The sequence below is a fragment of the Bos mutus genome, chromosome 6 (genome assembly GCF_027580195.1).
Source record: "Bos mutus isolate GX-2022 chromosome 6, NWIPB_WYAK_1.1, whole genome shotgun sequence".
Classification (NCBI taxonomy): domain Eukaryota; kingdom Metazoa; phylum Chordata; class Mammalia; order Artiodactyla; family Bovidae; genus Bos; species Bos mutus.
Window position 1 is genome coordinate 9,220,868 of NC_091622.1, and position 26,138 is coordinate 9,247,005.

A 26,138-nucleotide genomic window follows, 5' to 3' on the forward strand; every position below is an offset into this window, starting at 1 on the left:
CTGAGTGACTGAACTGAACTGAACACAGTCAAAGGCTTTAGCACAGTCAATGAAGCAGAAGTGGATATTTTTTCTGGAATTCTCTTTCTTTTTCTACGATCCAGTGGATGCTGGCAATTTGATCTCTGGTTCATCTGCCTTTTCTAAATCCAACCTGAACACCTTGAATTTCTCAGTTCATGTGCTTTGAAGCTAGCTTGGAGAATTTTGATCATTCCTTTTCTAGCATGTGAAATGAGTGCAACTGTGCAGTAATTTGAACATTGAATACCTGTGGAAGTATTTGAAAAAATCCAATACTTTTTCATGATAAAAAGTAAATAAAGTGACTTCTCAAGGGAGTTTTTCAATCTGATATATGATAGTTATAACATCCCACAACTAACATCTTAGTTGATGGGTAAGGACTTAATGTTTGTTCCCTAAACTAGGGACAAGATAACGAAACCATCTCTCATCACCTCTATTCAACATTGTACTGGGGGTTTTAGCCAGGATAAATAGGCTGATAAATAAGTGAAATAAAAGACATCCAAAGTAGAAGAGCAGAAAAACTGTATTTCCAGATAAAATGATTATATATATATATAAAATCCCATGGAATCCACATAATATTCAAACTAATAAATAAGTTCATCAGGTTTACAGACACATGATCAATTTACAAAAAATCAGTTGCGTTCTCTACACCAGCAACATATAATCCAAAAATGAACTTCAAAATTTTAAAGTAGCACTAAGAAGAATCTAATACTCAGCAAAAATGAAATAAGTGCTAAGTATACTCTGACAACTTCAAAACACCGTAGAAACAAATTAAATAAGGCCTAAAAAAAAGATACTCTTTTTTCATGGATTATAAGACTTATGGTGGTGAAGATGGAAATCCTAAATCCTAAACTGATTTATACTTTCACTGCAATTCCATCAGACTATCAGATGTTTACTTATTTTTTTGCAGAAATAAAAAAAGTGGATGCTAATATTCATGTGGAATTTTAAGGGATGCAGGATAGTCAAAACAACTTAGGAAAGAACAAAGTGGAAGACTCACACTTTAGATTTAAAAACTTCTGACAAAGCCATAGTAGCCAGGACATCATGAAACTGGGATAATAATGAACATTGAAATAGACATGAGAGTTCAGAAATAAATCCTTAGATTTATGGTTAATTGATTTTTGATAAGGATGCCAAGACAATTCAAAGGAAGAAAGAATAGTCTCTTCAATAAACAGTGCTGCAACATATAATGCAAGAGATAAAGATATGAAACTCCACGTGGAAATACAGAAGTACATTAGGTTCACCAAAAAGTCCATGTGGGTTTTTCCATGAAATGTAAAGGAAAATATGAACAAACTTCTTGGCCATTCCTTCTATCTTTGTTAATATGGTTCAGAAAAGGCTTCTGAAATATGACAACAAAACAAAAGTGATAAATGGAAATAAATAATAGTCATATACACACACAGAACTTTATAAATTTAGTAATTTTTTGCTTCAAAGGATACCATCACTAAAGTGAGATATGTGCACACCTACATATATTCTCTCTCACACACACACACATATACACACACACACAGGGAGAGAAAGAGAGAGAGAGTTGTTGTTTAGTTGTTAAGTCATTTCCACTTCTTTTGAGACCCTGCAGACTGTAGACCACCAGACTCCTCTATCCATGGGATTTCTCAGGTAAGAATACTGAGAAATTCTTACCTGAGAATTTCTGTCTCATTCTCTAGTGGATCTTCCCAATCCAGGGATTAAACCCAGGTTCCCTGCTTGGCAGACAGATTCTTTACCACCGAGCCACCGGGAAGCTTATATATATATATATATATATATATATATATATATATATATACACACACACATACATATATAAGATCCTTAGACAGGTATGAGACCAAACCAGTCGTTCTGGTTTCAGGGAAATCAACCCTGAATACTCATTGCAAGGACTGATGCTGAAGCTGAAGTTCCAGTATTTTGGTCAGCTGATACAAACAGCTGACTCTTTGGAAAAGTCCCTGATGCTGGGAAAGATTGAGGGCAGAAGGAGAAGAAGAGGGTGTCAGAGGATGAGATGGCTAAATGGCATCACTGATGCAATAGATGTGAACTTGGGCAAACTTTGGGAGATGGTGAGGGTCAGGGAGGCCTGGCATGCTGCAGTACATGGGGTCACAAATAAACATGGTGACTGAACAACAGCAGTAATAAAAGGACAAATAATATAAAATTTTTTTTAATGGGCAAAGGATTTTATTGGACATTTTTGCATTTGAGAAAAAGGCACACGAAAAGGTCACAATTATTAACAATGAGGAAAATACAAATTAAACTATGAGACAGCACGTCCCACCACTAGGATGTCTATAATCAATAAAACAAATAAGTGCTGACAAAAATGTGAAAAATTTGGAACTCTAATACAGTACTAGTAGAAATGCTGCTTTTGACTTTAGTCTCTAATTCCTCAAAAGGAAAAGTTTGCTATCATATATTGTTATCACATATTCTAGAACTTCTTCTCCTAGATATATGACCAAGATAAATGAAAACATATATCTATACAAAGAGTTATTTCCTAGCATACACCATAGTACATTCATAATATAAAATGCATAAATAGACAAACTATCCATAAACTAAAAATGGATAAATTAAACATATAGAATACATGTACATGCGATAGAATATTATTAGGCAACATCATTTACTATAGCAAAAGATGAAACCAAAACATTACCAGTGAAAGAGCCCAGTCACAAAAGGTTACATATTGTGTAAAATGTATTAAATAGACAAATATTTAGATATCAGAGGTATATTAGTGATTGTCTAGGGCTGGAGATAGGGTATGGGAAATGATTACTAATGTGCATAGAATTTCTTTTTGGGGTGATGAAATGTTCTAAAATGAATTGTGATTATGATTATAGACATCTGCAAGTACATGAAAACTCACTGATTTGAGTACTTTGAATAGACAAATTCTATGTTATGAAAATTATATATCAATGAAGCTTCTGTGTTTAAAGATGATAAATATTCAAAACAAAAAAATTGAAAGCAAGTTCAATTTTCATAAAGGAAAGACTACTTTCATGTTTACAGATGTAACAACTTGCTTTGTAGTTCTGGAATCTGTGGCCAGTGTTCAGAAGGAAAAAAAAATGTGTATATTGCTGCATATTCTAAAGAGAACTGAACACTTTAAAAGACAGGTAAATAACCAGCACTTAATAATAGGAAATCAAGTTACAACTGCCATCAACATCAGCTTACTCCTTCCTTTGAGAGGAATTACATGAAATTATTGAAGTCATTATTCTTTTGCCTACTAGGAATATATTTTGTTTCCACTGTCTTTGTGGAAAGTCAAGATATTACTCTATGTACCATGTCATATGTGAGGACTCCAAAATAATCAATTATGGTGATCAAAGTTATTGCAAGAAGGTAAGTTGTACATCTCTTTTTCACAAATGGCATCTGCTTTTATGTGAGATTTCTTATTCCCTATTTATTTTTTAAAGAAAATTGGAAAAATAAGAAACCTTGAGTTTTCTACATATCAAGTAGATTATGTGGAAGGTGGCCAAGCATGAGTTCTAACAAACTAAAAGCAAAAAAAAAAAAAAAAAGACTTAGTTGGACTGCTGTAGGCAAGAGCTAAGCGGGAATCTTGGGAGGGTTCCAACTGAAATGAATCTCCATCCTGCAAACCATCTTAAAAATCTCCCTTAGATTCTATGCCATTACTGTATATCAGTAATTTGGAACACTACTTCACAGATGAGAATCAATCTTAGTCATGGGAACCAACAGAGGACAGAGCAACACTAATGAAATAAGTATTAATTTCTTCCTTTTCTGCAGTCTTTCCAATGCATTTCCCAACTTGGAAGAAAGTATGTAAATGGAAAATAGAAGCAGGTGTGGTCCCTTCCCCATTCAAGTTCAGCTTAATGCTTGGAAAATAGTGAGTGTTTATTACATATGAGATTGGTAGTTTACTGGGTTGATTCTGCTATATGTAGGGGTTGGGAGTCTGCCTAAGGTATAAGGAAAAGCAAGAAATTCAAAAGGGATCAATTAAGATAGTAAGAGAAGAAAAATTAGGTATATTCATTTTTAAATATTATTTGTTTAAAACAAAATACAAACCAAATGAAATATATTGTGTTTCAGAAAACATTAGGTTAAATAAATTTATATAAGATGATCTCAAATTATATTGTAATTTCAATATCTTCATTTTTTTACCACAAGGGGAGGGCAGTTGTGAGGTTGACCAATGAGGGGAATGTTAAATGTTCATAATATTTAAATGGGAATTCCAGAGTGACTAATAAAAAAATTGCTAAGGGTTAATTAACTTATAATGCATACTTTTTTAGAAGGAATCATAATATTCAGGTGACTCTCCCTATTAGTTTAAATGGAAATAAAGAGATGTGTTTGTTACAGTTCATTCATTTTTCCATTGCCAAAATTTTCTTATAAGAAAACAATGGTCCTGAGGCTATGTTAGACTTCAGGTGTGAAATGAAAAATATTCCAGATGTTACCCCTTCAAGGAGCCCATGGTGTAGTAAACACATTATATAAATAAATTAAACAAACATATTGAATATTAATGAATTCTGCAGAACACTATGAAGGAAGCAAACAATGCTGAAAGTCAATACCAAAACAAAACAAGTATATGATTGAACTGACCTACTTTTTTCAATGTTATTCAGAAAGCATCTACCAAGAGGTAAGACTGAAGCTGTGACTTGAAGGACAGTGGTGAATTAGTGTCTGTAAAGGTGAAAAAAGGGCTGACAACATTTGCTGTGTTTGGAGTAGGCAAGCGCTCAGTACAAGCCAGGAGTGGACATTAATAGAAGGGTATTAATAGAAGTGTGTGCAACACAAGTGGGGGTGCTCACTGAGGGTGCAAGATTAGCAGTAAGAAAACTTGAAGCATTTGAAAGGTTTTAGGTAAGCAGCTATGTGATTGCATTTAATTTGTACCCTGGCTGGTTACAGCATAGAGTATCCAAAATTTAGGGATGAAAGAAGAAAGGGCAGTTTGGAGACAACAACAAAAAATGCAGGTGAAAATTTGGTGACTGGACCTACACAGCCTTTTTGGAAATGGATAGGATTTGAAATATATTTTGGAGATAAATCATGTATAGGTTAAGATCAAGGGGAAAATCAAGAACTAGATTTCTGACTTGGTCTCTGAGAGGTTAGTGGAACTATTTTTCAAGATAATGAAGAAATGATGGTGGGGACCAACAGGTTTAGGCGTAGTAATCAAACATTCAATTTTGGGTGCATTAGCTTATACATATTTTTTATGATCAAACTGAGGTAGGTTTTAGGATATTGGATAGAGACCCTTGACCTTGGTTCTACATAGAAAAGCATTGGCATGGCATTGAGAGAAATGTCTCACACTGAGCCACAGATGTTACTGAGCCAGTGAAGAAGCCTCTATTGCATTTGCCAAGCAATACACGAGCTGTCACTGCTGCTTTCCCTCACAAGCATTCTGAACATGCTGTAACAATTTCCATGCTGTAACAGTATGCCATGTTTCCTGCATATTTTTAACAAAATCAAATTAGTGAAGTATAATTAATGTAGCATCACCTGCTTTTGCAAAGAAGGCTTGGAAAGTGAATATTTGCATTTTTAGTGTTGTTAATGGAAAGCTACTTCCCACTGAGATCCACAGAAAGGTCAATTCTCTAAACAAAAGGGGTCCAGATGCTATACACACACAGCCCCCCCACCCAAAATCATAAGTGTTCAGAACAAGCCATCATATTTTCTGTCTAAAAAACATGCTCTTACCTTACATAAATTTGCCTTAATTCCTGAAAACATTCAGCACAATGAGTCTATGTACTATATAATTAACAACACCCAACTCATTCTCACAAGGTAGTGAACCAAAAATCAATAGAGTCTTCATCAGTTTCAAGGTCAAAATATTTGATGATAGCCATTTCTTCTTTTAAAGCTTGTTCTCCCTTTGAAACAGTAGGAAAAGGAAGGAGATCTTATTTAAAATGAAATAAAAGAATATAAAAAATAAATTTTGTCTCAACACTGCATTTGATGAATAGTTTTCCTCATCTGTAACCTCATCTGTATCAGTTCACATTCCTTCCATATTCTGTTGACATTTAATTGGGCAGAGTTCTTTCCATGGTTTGACATGACTCAGTCATTCCTGAAGGTTCTGATTACTTGGAGCTCCTTCCTGTAAAGGGCTTCATTAGCTTTCATTATTTTCAATGGTGAACAATGATTATATTGGAGATACTACAAGAATCACTTTGATTCAATCCATGCTTCTTCCATTTCCTTATAAAGGTCAAGGTGAACACCCTATCCAATGCCAAAATACATAGTTTTGGTCACTATGACTATCCCAAATGGCCAGAGGGCACTTTTAGCTCAACTGATACAAATTTTGTTTTGCTCTTTAATGGAGGTAATTATAATTGGATATAAAAATCTCTAAGTAGGGGAATTCAGAGTCAATGAGATGGAAAAGAATACTTTTCTCATGAGTTATTAGGCATAGTTTTGGAAGATGCCAATTCTTCAACCCTTTAAATTAAAAGTATTTACTTTTTACATATTTTTGAAATATTGAAAAAAGCTCCCCAGATTTACTTCCTTGTTCAGAAGATAAACAATAATCTATGATTTTAAGGATATTTTATCAAGTTAGTACATGGAAAATTTTTGGACACCCACTTCAATACTAGCTAGAACCATTTAAGACTATTGGAAAGATCAACTTGAGCATTTCTCTACAGGCAAATTAGTATCAAACTACACTCTGTTATTTTACTTATTTCTGCATGAATTTGTGTATGTGTGTGCAAAATCCATAGAATTTCTTACAACTTTTTATTCTAATGGTAAGTTTTATATCCAGAAGAACATGTTTGACATTACTTCTTGAAACAATTCTATTTATAAACAAATAGTTTAAACTTCTGCCCTATCCTTTAAGAATTTCATAGTCAAAATAATTTCTAATTTTAGTCACAAACATCTGCCAAGTTGCCATTATTTAATTTCTCTGTTTTTCTAAAGGTTTTTGTAATCTCTGTTTATAGTATACCTGTCCTAAAGCTGCTTATTGCTGCTAAGAGATTCACTAAATATCACTTAGCCTCAAAATTGGTTGTCCTGAAAATTCTGGACAAGGTTCAGAACATCTCTTGGGCCTTGAAACCCTGCAATGAGATCTTTAAAGTCAATGCTCTATGCACTATTAACATCACTGATTTTACTTTTCCATTTTGATAAGTTTCTTTAGAATTTAGAAAACAAGCTCAAATGCTACTTCTGGAAAAAAAAAATCACACAGGAATACTTTTCCTTCTGTCCTGTTGCTTGATACATGCAAAAGCATCAAGCAGTTCATAAAACTTGCTTTATCCCCAGCCCTGAATAGGTAGGCCTACTTTGCTGACAGTTGTATGACCTTGTAATTAGAAGCAAGCAAGAAGTATTAGAACTCTACTGATCTTGGCACAATAAGCAAATAAAAGAAGGAAAAATTCTGATGTATATTGAAGAAACAGCAATCGCAACCATTAATAAAGTCTGGGTCAATGGGTCTCTCAGACACTATTGAATTAAAGTGAAGAAAAAGAAGAAGAAAAGTCGTTCAGTCGTGTCCGACTCTTTGTGACACCTTGGACTGTAGCCTACCAGGCTCCTCCATCTATGGGATTTCCCAGGCAAGAATACTGGAGTGGGTTGCCATTTCCTTCTCCAGGGATCTTCCCAACCCAGGGATCGAACCCAGGTCTCCTGCATTGTAGGCAGATGCTTTTACTGTCTGAGCCACCAGAGAAGCCAGAATTAAAGTGACTGGATGAAAAAAGAAGCCTAAGGATGAAAACTACTAGAGGAATGTGGGCCACAGAAAAAACAACAGAAAGGGAGTATAAATGTTACCCTTCAAATCAACATTCATTAAATCATAGAAAAGAAGATTTGAATATTAACAGATGATTTTTATGCACACTAGCCCTTGAGAGCCACTGATCTGAAAGAATGTATAATTAGCAAGCCCTTTATTCTGTCTCTTTCAAACAACAATTATCTCAGTCATACTTCTGTCACATACTGGAAAACAAACAATTTATTGTCAAATTATGAGATAGTATGTGCATATTTCATATAAATGATTCAAGATAAATCCTAATCATTCAGAGCATGAATGCTAATATTAACATTGTGTTGTTAAAAATTTGAGATCATGAAAAATAATCCTTTATCTAACATAGACAAATACTATCTCCACATTATGTAGAATTTAGAGGTGATATATTATGACATTCATTCTAAAGGTGCACGTGGTATTAAGTGCATCATTAGAGACACAATGATATCTGAATATCTGGTTTAATTTAGTTATAAATCAATCATAGATAGAAATAACAAATAGGCAATAACAAAAATAATTTTATATCAGCATTATTCAACAGATGATGTTATTACTTTTAATGATAAAGTATCAGTCATACATAAAACACCAAAACTGTGTGCCTTTGGGAACTATTATTTAAATTCAATTTAAATATTAAATTTTTTTTTCCTTAGTTTCTTCAAGCTTTCTTATTTGAGAAGATAATCACGAATAAACTGATTGTTCATATGAGTTCTTACTTTGATTATGATTTAGATAAAATTTTTTGACTTGTACGATCTGTGCTCTGTACAACTTTTATATTCTAAGAAAGTGAATTTAGAAGAATTTTTTTTTTTTTTAATTACAATTACAATGTGACTTTCCAAAAAACTAAGTTAGAGCTTGAGAAAATAAACTCACAATTTAGGTAAAAGTAAAACATATCAGCACTGATCCATAAGAATAACTAAGAACTACCTTAAGCTATGAAATATTAGCCAGAGAAAAATACCTTCTTTTTTTTTTTTTATTTATTTTTTATTTTTTATTTTTTTTTTTTAATTTTTGACTTGGTCTATTTTAACCACAACATTGCAATTTCACAACTTTGAAAGAAAAACTTTTAATTTAGTAGAAATTCTTTTTTTTTTTTATAGTTTATCTCTGTCTTTATTTTTTTATTTTTATTTTTATTTTTATTTTTTTTTTTTTACCATGAGGTACTTTAGTTATTTTCAGTATTCATCCCACTTGCATAATATCTAAGACAGAACTATGTCATACCATATTCTTTTTTTTTTTTTTCTGAAAAATTTCACAATATAATGTTGATAGTTTACCATGAAGAAATTAAGAAAAGAGAATAGTTTCTAATGTTTATCCATGTATTGACTGTTCATAGTGCTCTTTACTCCTTCCTGTATTTCCCAGTTTTGTTTTGATATTATCATCATTCATAAAGGACTTTATCATTTTTTATAGCTCGTGCATGCTTCCTTAGCTTTCATTTCTCTGAAGGTGTTTTCACTCCCATTTCAAAAGATACTTTCAATGAATATCTATTACAGAATTGACAGCTTTAATTTTTCAGCACTTTATTTATTTTTTATTTGATAAATTTAATGCCTTTTATTGCCATACCTCATTTTACTGTGCTTTGCTTTAGTGAGCTTTATAGATACATGTTTTTGTTTTTTTTTTTTTCCTTGTTAATTTTCTGTTTAGTTGATCTATCCATAAGTGTGAGTGGGGTATTAAAGTCTCCCACTATTATTGTGTTATTGTTAATTTCTCCTTTCATACTTGTTAGGATTTGTCTTACATACTGCGGTGCTCCCATGTTGGGTGGATATGTATTTATAATTGTTATATCTTCTTCTTGGATTGATCCTTTGATCATTATGTAGTGACCTTCTTTGTCTCTTTTCACAGCCTTTGTTTTAAAGTCTAATTTATCTGATACGAGTATTGTGACTCCTGCTTTCTTTTGGTCCCAATTTGCATGGAAAATCTTTTTCCAGCCCTTCACTTTCAGTCTGTATGTGTCCCCTGTTTTGAGGTGGGTCTCTTGTAGACAACATATGTAAGGGTCTTGTTTTTGTATCCATTCAGCCAGTCTTTGTCTTTTGGTTGGGGCATTCAACCCATTTACGTTTAAGGTAATTACTAATAAATATGATCCCGTTGCCATTTACTTTATTGTTTTGGGTTCGAGTTTATACACCATTTTTGTGTTTCCTGTCTAGAGAATATCCTTTAGTATTTGTTGGAGAGCTGGTTTGGTGGTGCAGAATTCTCTCAGCTTTTGCTTGTCTGAAAAGCTTTTGATTTCTCCTTCATACTTGAATGAGATCCTTGCTGGGTACAATAATCTGGGCTGTAGGTTATTTTCTTTCATCATTTTAAGTATGTCTTGCCATTCCCTCCTGGCTTGAAGAGTTTCTATTGAAAGATCAGCTGTTATCCTTATGGGAATCCCCTTGTGTGTTATTTGTTGTTTTTCCCTTGCTGCTTTTAATATTTGTTCTTTGTGTTTGATCTTTGTTAATTTGATTAATATGTGTCTTGGGGTGTTTCTCCTTGGGTTTATCCTGTTTGGGACTCTCTGGGTTTCTTGGACTTGGGTGATTATTTCCTTCCCCATTTTAGGAAGTTTTCAACTATTATCTCCTCAAGTATTTTCTCATGGTCTTTCTTTTTGTCTTCTTCTTCTGGAACCCCTATGATTGAATGTTGTAGCGTTTAATATTGTCCTGGAGGTCTCTGAGATTGTCCTCATTTCTTTTAATTCGTTTTTCTTTTATCCTCTCTGATTCATTTATTTCTACCATTCTATCTTCTAATTCACTAATCCTATCTTCTGCCTCTGTTATTCTACTATTTGTTGGCTCCAGAGTGTTTTTAATTTCATTTATTGCATTATTCATTATATATTGACTCTTTTTATTTCTTCTAGGTCCTTGTTAAACCTTTCTTGCATCTTCTCAATCCTTGTCTCCAGGCTATTTATCTGTGATTCCATTTTAATTTCAAGATTTTGGATCAATTTCACTATCATTATTTGGAATTCTTTATCAGGTAGATTCCCTATCTCTTCCTCTTTTGTTTGGTTTGGTGGGCATTTATCCTGTTCCTTTATCTGCTGGGTATTCCTCTGTCTCTTCATCTTGTTTAAATTGCTGAGTTTGGGAGTCCTTTCTGTATTCTGGCAGTTTGTGGAGTTCTCTTTACTGTGGCGTTTCCTCACTGTGTGTGGGTATGTAGAGGTGGCTTGTCAAGGTTTCCTGGTTAGGGAAGCTTGTGTCGGTGTTCTGGTGGGTGGAGCTGTATTTCTTCTCTTTGTTCAGTCGCTGGGGGGGAGGGAGGGAGGGATGCTGCAAACAAATGACACTGGCGTGGCGCCGCAGTGCCTCAGCCACACTGGGTCTGCCCCCGCTCACGGCGCGTGTAGCCTCCCTGCCCACACTGCTCAGGCTCTAGGTTGTTCCGCCGGGAACAATCCGAGACTGGCCCTGGGTTGCATGCACCTCCCAGGTCCGAGCCGCTCAGGTTCAGGCACTCAGGTAGTCCTCAGAGGCGCAGACTCAGTTGGGGCTGCGTTTTGTGCTCTTCCCAGGTCCGAGCAGCTCAGGTGATGAGGTGTTTGGCGAGCGCCAATGCTGCGACTTATCGCCTCCCCACCACTTGGTTATCTGGGTGTAAAACCGGCGCACCTTCTCAGGCAGATGTTGACCGTCCAGACCCCCAATAAGTTTTAGTTAGCAAAGAAGCCAGTTTTATAGATAATGTCTCTGGGGCTGAGATTGCCCCCTTCCGGCTCTGGCTGCCTGTCACCGGAGGGGGGAAGGTTTGCAGCCGGCTACCTCTGTTTAGTCCTTTTTTCCGCGGCGCTGGCTGGCGGTGTCTTAGGTTAGGCTGGCTTTTCGCATGGTAGATATCCCACAGTCTGGTTTGCTAGCCCAAATTATTTCGCTCAGATAGTGCTCAGGGTATTCGGGCCAGATTCTTACTCTCAGTGATGCAGCCCACGCCGCGCCTCCCTGCCCAGCCCCGCTTGCTAATAGCGGATGCAGGCGTCTCTGCTGCTTCTCCGCTGGAGGAGTTACCGTAGGGCTGCAATCTGCGAGTTTTAATTGTTTATTTATTTTTTCTCCCTGTTATGTTGCCCTCTGTGCTTCCAAAGCTCGGCACGGATTGGCAGTGAGAAGGTTTCCTGGTGTTTGGAAACTTCTCTCTTTTAAGACTCCTTCCCGGGACGGAACTCCGTCCCTCCCTCTTTTGTCTCTTTTATTGTCTTTAATATTTTTTCCTACCTCCTTTCGAGGAGTTGGGTTGCTTTTCTGGGTGCCTGATGTCCTCTGCCGGCATTCAGAAGTTGTTTTGTGGAATTTACTCGACGTTTAAATGCTCTTTTGATGAATTTGTGGGGGAGAAAGTGTTTTCCCCGTCCTACTCCTCCGCCATCTTGGCGCCTTCCGACCTTCTTTCTACTGAAGAGCCAATTACATCCAAGCTGCCTATGGAATACTGGAAATTCTTTGTTTGAGGAACAATGCAACTGAAAACTATGGGACTGCTAAAGGCCTGTTTCACAGATAAGTGACTGTCTTGGACAATGAAATACTTTATAAGATGGAGTCTGAAGATAGCCCCTTCACAGCTAAATGCCTACTTCACCACACAGACACCAAGGTGAAAATAAAAAGCAGAAGAGCTGCTCTGGAGGAAAACTGTTTGACTCCATAATAGGTTTTCACTACTTAGATTGAAGAAAAACTCAGACTCACCCATTAAAACTTAATGTTGAGCAACAGAAAAAGAGAAAGGTGGCAAAACAAAATGTAATCTATATAGTAGTTGATAGTTATCTAAATTGATTTCAATATATTCTAGAAAGTTTGTATATTGCAGAAAAGTTTACCAGCCATAAGACCTGAACTAAATAAATATATCTTTAATATTGGAAAAAAATAATCAATGTGCAACATATTATTTCTTGGGCATAGAATCTTAAGGAATAATGATTAAAGCTTCCTCAAACAGGATTTAATAGGATTTGAATCTTGTATAGCACTAAGAAAAAAGAGTACAATGTAATAAGTTCTTTGAATACATCTGAGAGTACACACAAAGCTTGTCAAAAAGGGGTATATACTCACAACTATTCATTATTTCTATAATTGATTTCAATTTTTATTAAAAAAGTGTGTTCAAACTCAATGTTTCAATAATTGACCATACAATAGGTTTGGACTTATAAGTTCCATCAAAAATTTTTTCTTATTTAGATTGTTGGTATAGATTTGCAGAAAACAGACTATATATGTCAAAATGCTATTGTAGTGCCTTGGTTTCTTAAGTGTTTATGTTTTTATGTCTTCTTTCATATCTCCTATGATTTATCTTTATTGCTAAATATCTCTTTCTCCAGTTCATATTTGATGTACTAATTGTTTTTGTGATTGATTCTATTATGTTGACTTTTGTGTGCTTTGTTAATCTATTTTCTCTCATGTCTTTTGTGAATGTGTATTACCAAACAAAAGAATGATAAAAATTATAAGTAACAGTTCATTGAATTCTCAAAAGAAACCTATAGTCTGGGGTATAATTTTACTTCTCTTCTACAAAAGAAGACTGAGACACAAGAAGTTAAAGTATAAAAATAAGAGCCAGATATGAGTGTTTTTGCTATTTTACTCCCACATACACCAAAGTATGCAATTTTGTCCTTAGAATATAATCCTTGTATACCAAAGTTTTCATATTCTAGATTATTATGACAAATTATAATTACTATTATAAAATTGTAACTGCCTTAATTCAGAAAGAGATATTACTGTATTGATTTACCGAGGACAGCTACAGAAAATGGTTTATACATTATGCTCAAATGCAAAAGAAAATATTAAATATCATAGGCTTAATCATTGATTGTTTTATTCATTTGAATGTATTTTAAATTGTATAGTTTAAAATGTTTATTAAAGTAGAAAACAATATTTTTAGTTCTAATGAACTCCTCAACTCTTCAGAATTAATTCTGCTAAACACATTTCAGGAGATTTGCTTCATTTTCTTCTCATTTAAATCATCTTCAGTGACACATCATTAAATAAGGCTAGTTATGCAGGTACTGACAATTCAAATTCTATTTATCACAGGCATTTTTAATTTGACTAACATAACAAATCTAATTGGTACCAATGTCACTATTTATTAGAGAGATTCATAAGATGCCATATTTGTCCTTCAAACCTGGCATTGGTGTTATTATTCATGAATTATAGAGTCCTTTCACTTTTTAATTGAGTTTCTAAATATTTCCTTCCTAGAATAAATTTTAAGTAATTTTTATTTCATATTTTGGTTCTATATAATTCATGCCATATTTCCAGGGGAAAGTGATTTTAACAAAATAATGGTTTGACATCAAAACTTTTCCCCAGCTATCTTTTAGAAAAAATGTGAAATGAAAAGTGAAAGTTGCTCAGTCAAAAGTTGCTGACTTGATGCTTGCAACCCCACGGACTATACAATCCATGGAATTCTCCAGGCCAGAATACTGGAGTGGGTAACTGTTCTCTTCTCCAGGGGATCTTCCCAACCGAGGGATTGAACCCAGCCAGGTCTCCTGCATTGCAGGTGGATTCTTTACCAGCTGAGCCATCAGGGAAACCCAAGAATACTGGAGTGGATTAGCCTATCCCTTCTCCAGAGGATCTTCCCAACCCAGGAACTGAACCAAGGTTTCCTGCATTGCAGGCAGATTCATTACCAGCTGAGCTACCAGGGAAGCCCTAAGAAAAAATGTATTGAAGTTTAACAAGTATGCTGCTGCTGCTAAGTCACTTCAGTCGTGTCCGACTCTGTGCGACCCCAGAGACGGCAGCCCACCAGGCTCCCCCGTCCCTGGGATTCTCCAGGCAAGAACACTGGAGTGGGTTGCCATTTCCTTCTCCAATGCATGAAAGTGAAAAGTGAAAGTGAAGTCGCTCAGTCGTGTCCGACTCTTAGCAACCCCATGGACTGTAGCCTACCAGGCTCCTCTGTCCATGGGATTTTCCAGGCAAGAGAACTGGAGTGGGGTGCCATTGCCTTCTCCGTTAACAAGTACAGAAAACAGCAAACAAATCACAGACATTTTGCTTGATGGTGTTTCACAAAGTGAACATATCACTGACGGCCCCAGGATTTAGAAGCCCTCTGATGCTACTTCCAAGTCACAATTTCCATAACAAAACCCAGTATCTTGACTTCAACAACACACACTAGTTTTTCTGTTTATGGATATTAGTAGGGAGTGGGTTGCCATTTCCTTCTCCAATAGTATCTACTCTTTTATGTCTGCTTTCTTTGCTTCATTATTACAATTATAAAAAATATTAATATTTTAACCATGAGAAATATAACAAGATTCCCAATAAAAAATACCTATGTACTGCAGGAATACTCAAGCAGACACTTTTCTGAATAATATGTAGCTTAGATTGTATTTAATCTTGTCTATGTAGTTGTCACAAGCAGTTTTTTTCAAGTAATATATTTTTTTCAGTGTTAAAATGTCATAAAATAAAATTTTTGAAAATTTTAGTAGAAATTATATTTGAGCCTGTAAGCATTAAAAATGTCATAAAATGTGTTGTTTTAATGAAATACATTTGCCTATTTTGTGTTATTATATATCCATTAATTTGAATTCCAAAATTATTTTAGGTAAAATTTAAATTTTAAAATATTAAATTTCTTTAATTTTCATGAATAATAGGATTTGTGTAATTTTGACAATGATATTTTGCTTGTCATTAATGGAAAGAATATTCTAATACTTGTATTTGATTGGAAGAAATCCCTGTTTTAATTCCCTTAATGCCACCCTTTGGCCAGCATTGCTCAGTTTTTCTTCAAGATATATTGTACACTGTCCACTTATGATATAGTGCAAGATCCAATATGATACCTTATAATAAAATCAGCAAAGCTAATTTCGTATAATTTTTGTATTTTAAAGTAAATATACATACAATTCAATGGACATGATTTTAGGCAAACTCTGTGAGATGGTGATGGACAGGGAAGCCTGGCGTGCTGCAGTCCATGGGATCACAAAGAGTCAGGCACGACTAAGCAACTAAACAATAATGCACATATAAATGTAGGCTCCAATAGGAAGGATGGCTTCCAGCAGACAAGTTGAACGTTGACGAATCAATGAAAATTATAGTAGATAAAATTACAGAAAGGGGAGATTCTGTCAATGATTTTTCCATGGAGTTTCTGGTCCTGCTTGGCACCACAAAAGGGCTGGCAGTCCTGGATAAAACTGGGTGTAAAGTCTAGTAGATGATGCATGTGGAAAACCAGGAGAACTCATGGTGAAGACCAGAGTTTTTCATACATATATCACTTTTTCCCTTAGGACATATGTAAATAAAAGAAATCTGTTCAGTATTAAACTAAATCCTCAGTGTAAAAATCTCTGGAAAAATGAATGAATTTTTTCATCAGTTTTCCTCAGAATATAGTTAAGAGCGTTCTAAGGAGCTGTTTCCTCTAGAAGAAATTACACTTTTAGTTAAAAGTCTGGAAGTCAGGTGCCAGGTCTTTTAGATAGACTGGACTCTATTGCTACTGCAAATTGGTCTCAAATCACCATAATCTCTGGCTGGGAAAGTGACCAACCATACCCTACTTGACCAAGAAAGGGAAGGGTTAACTCTGCTAACCCATATCCTGAACGTGTGTATTTTTTCCTATATAACATTTGGCATTTGGGAAAAAAATGAAAAACTACTATATATGTTAAGAATATAAGCAAACCCACAGAAAATAAAAAACATTTCATAGGTGATCCTGATATCAGTGACTGTCAAGAAACCTAAAAGACTATCATTATACTATTCAAGTAAATATAGAAAAATATGAAGAAACATGTTAAAATATAAAGGATTTTACTAGAAAATAAAAACATCTAAACACGAAACAAATATTCTTCTAGAAATGAAAAATCAAATGTCTATATTTAAGGATTTGTTTGATGATTTTAAGAGCAGATTCAGTACTGAAAAATACAGTGTTAGTGAACTAGAATATTAGGTCAATAAAAATACTAAACTGTAAGACAGAATGAGATAAAATTGATGGACTATCCCAACATCTAGACCTACAAGGAGATTTCAGCAACAATAGTGAATAAATGTGTCATTGTAGTCCCCAAATAAGAAAAGGGCGAGAATATTTATGAAAAGATTGAATATTATCAACACTGAAGAAAAATATCAATGAACATTTCAAGAAGCTGTGTAGATCCCAAACAGAATGCATACAAAGAATATTACACTGAGGCATACTAAAACACGTGTGGCAAAAACCAGTGTGAAGGGAGAAATGGTAAAACTGTCAGAACAAAAAGAAGCTTTGTCTTCAAATGATCAATAGTTGAAATTTCAACATTAACATCTTAGATATATGAAGAATCACCTTATAAGAAGAAAAATAAATGTTAACAGACACTGAAATAATTATCCTTGATCATAATTGAAAAGATGCAAAAACTGGAATAATTCTCTAAACATTTTATTTAAAAATTATAACATCTGAATTTAAGTTTGTGTTGAACATAGCCACTGCATTTACTACTGATGGCTATAACATTTTATTTGTTTATTTAATCAGTGTTTATTCAGTATTATCAGTGTAAAAGATACTTTTCCTTGGACTTGAGAATACAATTAGAAAAAGATGGAAGAAAAAGAGGTAAGCAAGAAATAGAAAAAAGAAAATAAAGAAAAATGAGAAGGGGGAGAAAAAGAGAAGAAATCATGAATGTATTCATTGTGATTTTTAGATTAGTACAGAAAAAAGATACTAAATGAGTTTAATTTAAAAATTATACATTATAATAAATGTAAATGACAACAATGTGTATACATGTGATTTATGTTTGTTTTCATAAGTGGACAGAACAGAAACAACTTTTAGGGGAATTTAATAATTATGATAAAACCTAAAGCAAATATATTTCTCATCATGTGAAACAGAAAAAGAATATATATTGAAACAGAAAAGAATACATACAAAGGTTCATATTGTACCTCCTCCAAGGAGCAGGTAGAATATATATATATAGTTCCTGAGTTGGGAAGATGTTGACCACATAAGAAAATGAAAGAAAAATAGATTGATGTATCATAATGTATATTGGGGGAGTTACATGAAATAAATCTGAAGAAATAGACAGAAATCAGGTAATAGAGGGGCTGGTAGGTCATATTAAGATGTTTGGATTTGATATTAAGTGATTTGGGAAACTATGTCTGGCAAGTTGCAAAAAAAGTCCCTAAACTTTAATTCTTCAAATAGTTGTGCTTTTTTTGGATATGATTTTGCCAATTCTCAAAAAGTAGAGTCATTTCCCATGGTTCAGATCTGAAGAGCCTTGGGCAAATTATAAGCCTGGGCCTCAAAAGCCTCAAAAGTGTGCATTTTGACACTCTCTTGCTTAATATGCCTGAGCTACTTGTCTGCATAACAAGACACATGCATCAGTCAAGACAGCTTGGTTGACAAAGCTCAATCAAAATCCAAAAAGTCATTTAGCCAGAACAATGCTGACCATACATGCGAAGAAAAACTGCTGAGCATGGGTGAGCAAACATAAGAAATAAACAACAGTTATTCTTTCAGGCTGTTAAATTATGTGGTGGTCTTTCACACATAGATAGCTTTCTGAGATACAATGGAATACTTTTACATATTAGAGACAATAATATATTAAATGTTTCTAAAAACTTATTGAGGGAAACAAATAAAACTAGTTAGTAAGTTGCTTGGAACACTTTTCCATAGTCTATGTGAGAAATTATGAGGCTTTTACTAGGTTAGTGGTCATAGAAATGAAGAGAAAGTAAGAATTCAATATACAGTTTGCTATTAAAAATCTATAAGACTTACTGGTAGCGTAGATACAGGAGTATGGGAAGGGAACCCATATGCTTAACTTAAAGAGTTCTCTCTTGAATAATTGAGTATGTTACGGTGCTAATTTTTAGGATTGTTGCTGTTGTTCAGTCACCAAGTTGTGTCCGACTTTTTGCGCCCTCACGGTCTGCAGCATCCCAGGCCTCCCTGTCTGAACCATCTCCCAGAGTGTGCCCAAGTTCATGTGCATTGAATCAGTGATGCCATCCAACAGTCTCATCCTCTGTTGCCCTCTTCTCCTTCCATCTTCAATCTTTTCCAACATCAGGGGCTTTTCCACTGAGTCAGCTCTTCCAATCAGGTGGCCAAAATATTGGAGCTTCAGCTTCAACATCAGTCCTTCTAATGAATACCCAAGGTCAATTTCCTTCCAGATTGACTGGTTTGATCTCCTTGCAGCCCAAGAGACTCACAAGAGCCTTCTCCAGCACCACAGTGAGAAAGCATCAATTCTTTGGCACTCTGCCTCCTTTATTGTCCAGCTCTCACAACTGTACATGACTACTGGAAAGACCATAGCCTTGACTTTAAGGATTTTGTCAGTAAAGCAATATCTTCACTTTGTAACATACTGTCTAGGTCTGTCATAGCCTTCCTGCCAAGAAGCAATCATCTTGTAATTTCATGGTTGCAGTCACCATCCGCAGTGATTTTAGAGCCCAAGGGGAAGAAATCTGTCACTGCTTCCACCTTTTTTCCTTCTAATTTTTAGGATTGAAAACCCAATAACAAAACCAGCAAGCTTTGAAATATGGAATAGGGAAGACCACAGTTTTACTTTGCATATTATATATTTGCTTATGTGAAACCTCAAGACACTTGGTCCAGTCCTATTAGTTGTGGTTTACTGAAGGCAGTACTGGAAGGATATTCAGTATGATTGTGCAGAGAGAAATTATATGAATCTTGAGCATATTAGGCAGCAGGTAACCTTTTGGATTCATAGAGTTTAAATGCCAGGGGAAGGGATATTTCTAGGTTTGGATCTATTACCATCTTTTCTATGTGCTTGAACACTTTTAGTGAGAAGAAACTTTTATCACATAACATCTGATTTTTTTCAGACAATTAAAATTATTGGATTTTAAAAAATTAATTCATTTTTTGAGGGCATCTTACATACCTTTATTATATATAAATTAAATCTATGTGGTATCTTGTTCTTGCTTTGGTTGTTTTAGGCAAATATATATAGCATAAAAATCATAGGGTCTTGTAATATCCTTACATATGCTAGGGATTCTGCTTTTCCCTTTACCATCAAATATATTTGCTAGATTTCTTTCCCAGTGTGTATTCTTTTGAGTCTGAAAAGGGAATAAAATTACATGAGACTAGGGGAAATAAGTCGGAGAAGCCAATGGCACCCCACTGCAGTACTTTTGCCTAGAAAATCCCATGGACGGAGGAGCCTGGTAGGCTGCAATCCATGGGGTCGCTAGAGTCGCACATGACTGAGCGACTTCACTTTCACTTTTCACTTTCATGCATTGAAGAAGGAAATGGCAACCCACTCCAGTGTTCTTGCCTAGAGAATCCCAGGGACGGGGAAGCCTGGTGGGCTGCTGTCTACGGGGTCGCACAGAGTTGGACAAGACTGAAGCGACTTAGCAGCAGCAGCAGAAGACATATGCTTGAGGCAGTGACCTTTGTAGTACTGGCCAAAGGGCTCCTTCAAGGTGATATCTGTCGAGTTCTAGATTTCTGGTTAACATTCTTTAGTCTTATGTTTGTTTAGTCTTTTTACTACTTTTGATAACCAATTACCTGGATTAAATACCTTTCTGCTTGGAAGATTTAGAGTAACATCTGAATTCTTGAGTTGGTATTCAAGTATCTGGATGAAGGATAAAATAAAAACCTTTCTTTACCACACTGATAATGCCATATTAATGCTGCAGAAGAATTCAAATGGTTGCTTGAAAGTTAATTCTCAAGAGTGTATGTTTCTCTATTGATAGAATAATTAAAATATCATGCCTTTAAAAGTTGAAGATAAAATCAATATTAAAGAAAATGATGAAGCAAATAAAGTTTATAATGAAATTTTTGACATTTTCTGAACCCTCTTTTTTTCTCTTTCATGAGAGATAAAGTCATGGCAAATAATTGGGCAAGCTAATAGGCATATTTTAAAGATATTGTCAGTCTAGTTCCTGACTACTATAATAAAGTTAATATCAAAATCAAGTAATACCATTTTTTTATTTCCTAATGTATATAAAATTTATGTTTACACTGTAATATCTATGAAGCGAACAATTGTATTATCTAAAACATATACACACCTTAATTAAAAATACTTTATTGCTAACAAAATGCTAACCGTCACCTGAGAAACTTCACTGATTATAACTTCAGTGAGTTATAATCTGTTTGATGATAGAAGGTCTTGCCTTGACGCTGATGCCTATGGACTGATTAGGGTGATGTTTACTGAAGGATGGGCTAGCTATGGCAATTTATCAAGACATTCAACAATGGAATTTGCCACATTATGACTCTTCCTTTCAAGTTGACTCTTCCTTTCAAGAATGATTTCTCTGTAGCATGCAATGCTGTCTGTTAGTATTTTCAACAACAGTAGATCTTTCAAAATTGAAGTCAATCTTCTCAAATTCTGCCAATGCTTTATCAACTAAATTTATGTAATATCTAAATGTTTTGTTGTTGTTTCAACAACTCTCACAGAATCTTCAGTTCAGTTCAGTTCAGTCGCTCAGGCGTGTCCAACTATTTGCGACCCCATGAATCGCAGCACGCCGGGCCTCCCTGTCCACCACCAACACCCAGAGTTCACCCAGACTCACGTCCATTGAGTCAGTGATGCCATCCAGCCATCTCATCCTCTGTCATCTCCTTCTCCTCCTGCCCCCAATCCCTCCCAGCATCAGAGTCTTTTCCAGTGAGTCAACTCTTCGCATGAGGTGGCCAAAGTATTGGAGTTTCAGCTTCAGCATCATTCCTTCCAAAGAAATGCCAGGGCTGATCTCCTTCAGAATGGACTGGTTGGATTTCCTTGCAGTCCAAGGGACTCTCAAGAGTCTTCTCCAAAACCACAGTTCAAAAGCATCAATTCTTCGGCACTCAGCCTTCTTCACAGTCCAATTCTCACATCCATACATGACTACCGGAAAAACAATAGCCTTGATTAGATGGACCTTTCTTGGCAAAGTAATGTCTCTACTTTTCAATATGCTATTTAGGTTGGTCAAAACTTTTATTGCAAGGAGTAAGCGTCTTTTAATTTCATGGCTGCAGTCACCATCTGCAGTGATTTTGCAGCCCCCCAAAATAAAGTCGGACACTGTTTCACTGTCTCCCCATCTATTTCCCATGAAGTTATGGGACCAGATGCCATGAACTTCTGAATGTTTTCTGAATGTTGAACTTTAAGCCAACTTTTTCACTCTCCTCTTTCACCTTCATCAAGAGGCTTTTTAGTTCCTCTTCACTCTCTGCCATAAGGGTGGTGTCATCTGCATATCTGAGGTTATTGATATTTCTCCCAGCAATCTCGATTCCAGCTTGTGCTTCCTCCAGCCCAGCGTTTCTCATGATGTACTCTGCATATAAGTTAAATAAGCAGGGTAACAATATGCAGCCTTGACGTACTCCTTTTCCTATTTGGAACCAGTCTGTTGTTCTATGTCCAGTTCTCACTGTTGCTTCCTGACCTGCATACAGATTTCTCAAGAGGCAGGTCAGGTGGTCTGGTATTCCTATCTCTTTCAGAATTTTCCATAGTTTATTGTGATCCACACAGTCAAAAGCTTTGGCATAGTCAATAAAGAAGAAATAGATGTTTTTCTGGAACTCTCTTGCTTTTTTTGATGATCCAGTGGATGTTGGCAATTTGGTCTCTGGTTCCTCTGCCTTTTCTAAAACCAGCTTGAACATCTGGAAGTTCATGGTTCACATATTGCTGAACCCTGGCTTGGAGAATTTTGAGCATTACTTTACTAGCATGTGAGATGAGTGCAATTGTACTGTAGTTTGAGCATTCTTTGGCATTACCTTTCTTTGAGATTGGAATGAAAACTGACCTTTTCCAGTCCTGTGGCCACTGCTGAGTTTTCCAAATTTGCTGGCATATTGAGTGCAGCACTTTCACAGCATCATCTTCCAGGATTTGAAATAGCTCAACTGGAATTCCATCACCTCCACTAGCTTTTTTCATAGTGATGCTTTCTAAGGCTCACTTTACTTCACATTCCAGGATATTTGGCTATAGGTGAGTGATCACACCATCGTGATTATCTTGGTCGTGAAGATGTTTTTTGGACAGTTCTTCTGTGTACTCTTGCCACCTCTTGTTAATATCTTCTGCTTCTGTTAGGTCCATACCATTTCTGTCCTTTATTGAGCCAATCTTTGCATGAAATGTTCCCTTGGTATCTCTAATTTTCTTGAAGAGATCTCTAGTCTTTCCCATTCTGTTGTTTTCCTCTATTTCTTTGCACTGATCGCTGAGGAAGGCTTTCTTATCTCTTTTTGCTATTCTTCGGAACATTCAGATGCTTATATCTTTCCTTTTCTCCTTTGCTTTTCAATTCTCTTCTTTTCACAGCTATTTGTAAGGCCTCCCCAGACAGCCATTTTGCTTTGTTGCATTTCTTTTCCATGGGGATGGTCTTGATCCCTGTCTCCTGTACAATGTCACGAACCTCATTCCATAGTTCATCAGGCACTCTGTCTATCAGATCTAGTCCCTTAAATCTATTTCTCACTTCCACTGTATAATCATAAGGGATTTGATTTATGTCATACCTGAATGGTCTAGTGGTTTTCTCTACTTTCTTCAATTTAAGTCTGGATTTAGCAATAAGGAGTTCATGATCTGAGCCACAGTCATCTCCTGGTCTTGTTTTTGTTGACTGTATATAGAGCTTCTCCATCTTTGGCTGCAAAGAATATAATCAATCTGATTTCGGTGTTGACCATCTCATGATGTCCATGAGTAGAGTCTTCTCTTGTGTTGTTGGAAGAGGGTGTTTGCTATGACCAGTGCATTTTCTTGGCAAAGCTCTATTAGTCTTTGCCTTCTTCATTCCGTATTCCAAGGCCAAGTTTGCCTGTTACTCCAGGTGTTTCTTAAATTCCTACTTTTGCATTCCAGTCCCCTATAATGAAAAGGACATCTTTTTTGGGTGTTAGTTCTAAAAGGTCTTGTAGGTCTTCATAGAACCGTTCAACTTCAGCTTCTTCAGCATTACTGGTTGGGGCATAGTCTTGGATCACTGTGATATTGAATGGTTTGCTTTGGAAACAAACAAGGATCATTCTGTCATTTTTGAAATTGCATCCAAGTTCTGCATTTTGAATTCTTTTGTTGACCATGATGGCTACTCCATTTCTTCTAAGGGATTCCTGCCCGCAGTAGTAGATATAATGGTCATCTGAGTTAAATTCACCCATTCCAGTCCATTTTAGTTCGCTGATTCCTAGAATGTCAATGTCACTCTTGCCATCTCTTGTTTGACCACTTCCAATTTGCCTTGATTCATGGACCTGACATTCCAGGTTCCTATGCAATATTGCTCTTTACAGCATTGGACCTTGCTTCAGTCACCAGTCACATCCACAACTGGGTATTTTTTTTTGCTTTGGCTCCATCCCTTCATTCTTTCTGGAGTTATTTTTCCACTCATCTCCAGTAGCATATTGGGCATCTACTGACCTGGGGAGTTCCTCTTTCAGTATCTTATCATTTTGCCTTTTCATACTGTTCATGAGCTTCTCAAGGCAAGAATACTGAAGTGGTTTTCCAATTCCTTCTCCAGTGGGCCACATTCTGTCAGACCTCTCCACCATGACCTGCCTATCTTGGGTGGCTCCACGGGCATGGCTTTGTTACACTGAGAAAACTAGTTTTCACAGAAAACTAATCAATCTAATCACACTAGGACCACAGCCTTGTCTAACTCAATGAAAATAACCGTGCCCGTGGGGCCACCCAAGACGGGTGGGTCATGGTGGAGAGGTCTGACACAGAATCTTCACTAGGAGCTAATTCCATCTCAAGAAACCATTTGCTCTGATCATTTATAAGTAGCTCCTTATTCATTAAAGTCTTATCATGAGACTGTATGTCAGTCACATTTCAGGATCTACTTCTAAATCTAGTTTTCTTGCTACTTCCAATACATCTTCAATCATCTAAGCATTGTTTATCCAAAAAATGCTGAAATTTGGAAAGCATATCTGGATTTGCAATATGTTTCCATCCTCTTCTTGGGTTTTTCAGAGCTTTGAGGGCCAGGAGTCTCATGACCATAGTCGCTGTTAAGATCAGGAATCTTGCATAGGAGGGAGACTAGGAGTGGCATTTCTCCAAAAATCCCATCTCTAGAGCACTGTCACTATCTGATCTATCTCACAACAGCCAAGGAAAAAACTCATTCACTGCAGTGTCTGTATGTGACAAATGTACAATATTTGTAGGTGGCACAGTGAAGAAAATGTGTCCTGTATTTTTACAACTGTGTGTGTTCAATGACAAAACAGGAAGTGTAATGCAAAATGAAGGGAAAGATGGTTATTAAAACATGATTGATAGTTAGGCACCAGAGAAAAAGTTAATGACTAGGATTAGCAAAATAAAATATCCAAGATTGAATTATAAAAGCCATTTGCTCAAAAAGATAGAAGAAATCACTGAAAAATTCATATTTGGAAAATAATTGAAAACTTTAGGGAGATATTTTATTTCATAAAAAGATTTAAATTAAATGGTCAGAAAAAATCAAATGATTTGTTTCATAAGAAAAGAAAATTAACAGTGATCAAAAGTCTTGCTAATGGAGAATAAAGTCAAAGTAACTCTATGATTAAAACTTAATAATCAGTCTATCACAAAACTACTAATTATGCACAAATAAGAGGTTGTTATAATGCTAATTATATATACTTATAAATTTCATTGTCCTAATTCTATTCTCTTTCTCTCTATACTTCATTGATTTCCACTCAGCCTTTGTCTATCTAGGTGCAAAGAATTTTCTACCCATATATAGTCATTTCATTTTGTAAGAATGAATACAATTATCACCTTGCTAGAAGCTAAGGGAATTTTTTTTTAACCTAGCTGGAGTGAAGTCACCCAATTAACACCTTGCATGAATACTCTGAATATTATTAATTTTATAAGGTGTTTTGAGCTTAGAGTACTTTTGATTGATGGGTTTCTCTTCTTGAGAAGCTT